The sequence below is a fragment of the Phyllostomus hastatus genome, unplaced genomic scaffold (assembly GCF_019186645.2).
Source record: "Phyllostomus hastatus isolate PE091 unplaced genomic scaffold, TTU_PhHast_1.1 phas_contig_5, whole genome shotgun sequence".
In the NCBI taxonomy this organism is placed as follows: Eukaryota; Metazoa; Chordata; class Mammalia; order Chiroptera; family Phyllostomidae; genus Phyllostomus; species Phyllostomus hastatus.
Window position 1 is genome coordinate 1,701,148 of NW_025333897.1, and position 6,000 is coordinate 1,707,147.

Below are 6,000 nucleotides of genomic sequence, written 5' to 3' on the forward strand. Positions count from 1 at the left end.
AAACAAAAAACTGAGAGGTAAATCTTCCACCCAATTTCACACAGCTAATAAGTTAGGATTTAAAACAAATTAATCTTAGCATAAGAGTCCATACTGTTAATCACTAAGATATGTGAGCCCTAAAAGCAAACAGAAAACAAAAATGAATGTGAAAAGCGAGTTTTGTGATAACTGTGAAATTTGACTTATTCCCAATAAAACAGACCCAGCAACAGACATAGGTTTCTAGGGGGGTACTGGAACTTATGCCTCTTTCTGGTTGTTCACCACTCTTGTACACCGGAGTCCAATAGTTTCTCCATACCCTGGAACATTACCAACTCCTGTCCAGTCTCTCCCTGGAATTATGAATGAGGGTAAAGGGAAGGAGGGTGGGGGACAATGGAGTAGAAGAGAGAAAAGCCATATTGAAACAAAAAGACAGACTTTAGTGGGGAGGGGGAAAATGGTGGAAAGAAGGGGAAGGGACCAGACAAATAACATATATGAATGATCACAGGCATGGACAACAGTGTGGGAATTAACTGTAGGAGCGTGGGGTGGGATGGGCAGAGGAGGACAAAGATGGAAAAATTGGAACGACTATAATAAAATAAGAAAGATTTCAAAATAATTAAAATAATAAAAAAGAAAAAAGTAATAAATGCTCATAGTTATTCTTTGTTTTCCCTGCTCTTTTGATGGAAAATTGGAAAAAGAAATAAGGCCACCAGTTTTATATTTAATTTACATTGTTCATGTACTAAATATAGTTTTAGTATATTTCCTAGAGAGTTTGTGTGTGTGTGTGTGTGTGTGTGCTTTGTGGTTTAATGGGGAGGGTGGCTATGTGCTCACCTCATCGAGTTCCTGATACTTCATCATCTCACACCAGCCACTTCAGGCTGATGATAATGTGGAAGATGAAAGAAGGGAGAGTCCTGGTGAAAAGAACTAGGGAAGAGGCCCCAGTAAGCTGAACCAGATTTGCCATAAATCTTATTTTAGATTTAGTTTCCTGGAAACAGATTATGAGATGAGCACTTCCAAGCGGAAGTTTTATTGGAGAAGACTCTTGAGATCTATACATATAAGAGTGTATGCAAGGCAAAGTTGGGTAGATGGGAAGCTAAGCTACAACACAGTTGAGCCCAGGGTCTTACCTTATCCCATACAGAGCTCTGGAGCTGGAAAGGCCCTTCAGAATTGTTCCATATTGATGCAAGGGGTTTGGGCCTCTGTATCTCCATGTCGGTCAGTTATTGGTTGTCGCCTTTCCTCTTGGATTGGGGCACAAACATGGGCAAGGCAGTTCCCTGTGGATGAGGGAGATTCCAATGAAGGGACATGGCTGTGTGCTCTCAGAAGCTTGGCTCTGAGTAGCTCAGTATCCACTACAGTCCACTCCTTGCATCATTTTGATCCATTTGCTCCATGTGCTCCGTTTGTCCCATCTGGAAACAGCTTTTCCAGGATTCTGGCTGGTCTGATCTTCTGGAGGAACTTACAACGGAAGGAATATTAGAATGATTTACATCACCACTTCTGTAGTAGACTGTTCTGCGTGGTATGGGCCCAGCTCCCACTTGGAGATGCATAGGTTCTCCTGTGGGGAATCAGGCCTGCAATGTACCTAGACTGCTAGGAGTCTTGCTTTTTGCTAAAACTCCTTCACCCTGAATTGAGGACATTTACAGCAAAGCAACTTCCTAAAATCCATGCATAACCTTCCAAGGATGAGTGTAACTGGTTCAACCACCTTTCCCTTTTCATTTGCAAATATCCCTCTTCTGTGATGTGATTAGCAGCATTGGCTCCTTTGTTTTCTGTAAAAGGTAACCACCAAAAGTGAGCCTGTGCATAGTTAATGAGGACCTTCTTGTAATGTGCCCAGTAAGACAATAAAAGCTCATTGGAGCAAAGGCTGAGTTTTTTGCTCCCCTTGAGAGAAAAGCCATGCTGTCCCTTTTCCTCCAAATTCAGTAGTCCATGTGAATGTCTCATTTCATCCATAATGACTCGGACCCCATTAGCCAGGGTCCGCATCACACTTCTGCAGCTGGTCACATTCCCTCCTCTACCATACATTCTAGGTTCCCTGCACCCTTAACTAGTACTTCTACTGGTTTAGGTGGCTTAACTAATGTGGTGACCCAGACACTTATCCCTGAATGCTGTGAGGCCCTCGTTAGCATGATCTACTCAGGCTGTGGCTGCTGTCTACCTATTCATTTGTTTTGTTTTTTCACTAAAACTAGTCAACAGAGTAACTGAAGATGTCCCAGTGGATCAGCTGAGCACTTAACACATTCTTCCCTGCCCCTACCATGTAGCAACAGTCCTTCCTCTTCCTAACACTCTTGCTGACAACCATATCAATGGCCCCTGACATGATGTTACCCCCTCTCTTGGAAGAAGAGCACAGTGACTGGACGACAATCAGACCTTAATGGGATTCTTTCTGTGTTCCAGGTAGAAAGGACCCTTCTTGGGAACCAGGGCTTCCAAATCTGCACACCCTAAACTTTTCTGGTAGGAAGTATTGATTTCTAAGGGGAGAGTGTTAGAGGGAATGATGGTAAGCAATAACATTTGGCATTTACCTCCTGGTTCTCTGACTCATTTTGCTATGTACTGGGTACCCAACACTATACAGTGATGGTTGACCTAAGGTTTGTACTGCATGCCTAGTAATGTACTCCCTCCTTGAAGGGTTTCAGTTCCAAGCTGTGGCCTAAGCTGCATCCTTAACAGGCCATTTCACTGCTCAGTTAGGCCAGAAGCTTCTGGGTCAGGGGTTTGTAATGGAACAAGAAGATCCCATGTTTGTAAGCCCTCTGCTGCATTTCCTTTGCTGTGAAGTCCCTTGATACATGATGTTATGCAGAATTCTTTGTTGGTGGGTCAGAGTTCTGAAATCCCTTGGCAGTTCAGCCAAGGCGTTGCCTCTCCTGAGGCCAGGAGGGGCAAAACCATGGCTGGATTATCCCGGTCAAGATGAATCACTGCCCCATCCAGCATGGAAGGAATCCAGTGAAGTCAACTCACCACCAAACAGCAGGTTGGTCTTCTCAGGGGATGACGTGTCTGGCTGGCAGGCTTGGCACTCATCCATGGCAGTAGCTAGATCAGCTTTGATCATGCTGTTGGACTCCATGTGTGGCCTTCATCCAGCCACTATTCTGCTCCATTCATGTGCCCATGGTGCCAGAGTTGTGGAGGCTGATGGTAGAGGCTCCAAGGGGAATTGGCCAAGTCATTATTTCTCTGTGGTAGATTAGTGCCACTTAGTAGTTGATGCTTTATGGTGACCATTGGCAAGCAAAAAAAAAAATCTTCCTATTGTGTGTCCACTCACATATGTCCACCATATACCTTTATCCCAAACATCCTCATCTGTAATCATCTCATATTTTTCAGACTAACTTCAGACTGCTGACCAAGCATCAGGGCCATTTGCCACTGCACATAAACTCCTGTATAATTGGGCTACCTTGGGCTACTTCTCCTTCCATGCAATGGGTGATCAATTTTACCACTTGGAACTCTGACCATTGGGATGATTTTCTCTCACTATCAATTTTCAGTCACTCTTACATTGGTCTATAGTGAAACAAAAGTCTGTTTTCTCCTTATACCCACATACTGAACCAACTCATCCATGGATCAAGCTTAGCCTTTTTCATGCATCATCAGCCAATCATAAAGGACCCCCTACCATGGGACCATAGGGATAGGCAGTGAGGCAACAGTGATGAATGACATGGGAACTGGGGCCACCTGCTCATGTAGTTGCTTTGTCCACTGGTTCTGCCTGTGCAAGATCCTATATGCAACACTTCCATCTTCTAGTGAGTAGCTGCTTATGATTTGGTGGGCCACACAGCTCATTACTGGTCACTTGATGCCTCGTGGCCCTGTGCTTCCTCTCTACCATGACACAGAAGCATGACAGGCACTGCTCTATGAATGGTGTATGCTTTGCTGTAGATGCCCCAACCTTGAATCCTAGTTGGCTGAGTCATGATTTCCCTACTGAGGTTTGTGTAAACTCCACAGCGGGTATTTCCTTAATGCAGATACCTCTAGTTCCATAGAGTCTGTAGGATCATATGCTTCAAGTGACACGCTGCTCTCACCTCTGCCTGGACTTGCTATAGTGTGCTTTTTGGTTCTGTACCCCATTCAAAGCTGACACCTTTCCATGGTTAAGGTTTGGGCCATTATTCCCAAGTGTGGAATATGCTATCTGCTGACCCCAAAGATGCCTAACAAGCCTTGTGAATTTTTCTTTACAGTGTGAGCTGTGAGTTGCAATAAGTTTATTTTGGAGGGTATGTCCTGACATGGCCCAGGCTACTGGACCCCTAAGAACTTCACTTAAGGGGCAGGTGCCTAAATGTTTGAAACATTTCTCTCCGTCCCTCTGGTGCATATCTTTCAATGTACTTGTCACTTCTTCCCCATGCCATCTGATTAGCATGTTGACATTGAGGAGTGGGCCAATATAAAGTCTGCAGAAGGTCCAGATGGTCCAGGTCCTTGAAGTCAATATGACAGAAGGTGGCACTGCTGACACATCCCAGAGGCCAGATTCTAAATGTGCTTCTCAGCATCCTGCGTATATGTGAACAGCTTCTGATCCTCCTTTCTGGTGAGGATGGAAAGATTGCATTCTCCAGATCAACAGCCACATATCACATCGTGAGGTAGTGTGAATCCTCCCTGGCAAGGTTACCACATCCAGCTCAGCAGCTGCAATTTTGGCTACTACCTGGTTAAGTTTGCACATCCACTGTCATCCACCATAATCCATGGTGTTTGAAGAGGTTAGACAGATGAACTAAATGGGGTTGTGACAGGGACAACCGCCTCTGCATCCTTCATGTCTTTGAGGGTGGCACTAATCTCTGCCAGGTATGGAAGATGATGATCTTTTTAAAAGATTTTATTTATTTTTAGAAAGAGGGGATGGGAAGAAGAAAGACAGGAATAGAAACATCAGTATGAGAGAGAAATATCAATCATCTATCAGTTGCCTTCAGTATGTGCTTTGAAACCCAGATATATGCCTGACTGGGAATTGAACTAGTGAACTTTCGCTTTGCAGAATGATGCCCAACCAACTGAGCCACACCAGTCAGGGCTGGGAGGAGATAACTTTTTAAAATCACGATGGCCAGGATGAGAAGGGACCAGTTTCAGAGGCTTCCATTGGGCTCTACTCACTATAACAGTCTGGGAGCCAGACCTGGCTCATGACTCTGTGTATCACCTGCCTTCATATTCCCCCCAAACAGAAGAGCTGAGATGGCCCTCTGGGTCCCCAGCATCAATATTCATCCAGACCCTGTGTTCAACAGTTATCCAGAGGTCTACATTTTCCTCTTTCACCAGTGTGCTGTTTGCTATGCAAGGAAATTGCCAGCACAATGGGCAGAAGGACATCGTTATATAGTATTTCTGCACAGATAGAGCAGACAAAACATTTTCCCTTCCGAGCACTGACATGACAAAGTACCACAAACTGGGTACTTTAAAACAACAAAAGTTTATTGCCTCATGGTTCTGGAGGCCAGAAGTCCAAAATCAAGGTATTAGCAGGGCCAGGGAAGAAATCCTCTGATCCCTGTAGGGAGAATGTTTCCTTGCCTTTTTCACCTTCTGGGGTTGGTCTGCAATCCTCAGCGTCCTTGGATGCATCACTCCAGACTCTGCCTCAGTTGTCACATGGCCAGCTTTCCTTGTGTGTCTCTCCCTTTGTGTGCCTTCTTCCTCTTTTATAACCACACCAGTCTATTGGATTAGGGCCCACTCTAATGACTTCATATTAACAGGTTACATTTGCTATGACCCTATTTACAAATAAGGTCATGTTCTGCATACTAGGGATTAGGACTTCAATGTATCTTTTTTAAAATTTTAAGTTGATTAGAGAGAGAGAGGAAGGAGGAGAGAGAGAGAGAGAGAGAGAGAGAGAGAGAGAGAGAGAGAGAGAGAGAGAGAATGATTGTTGTTCCA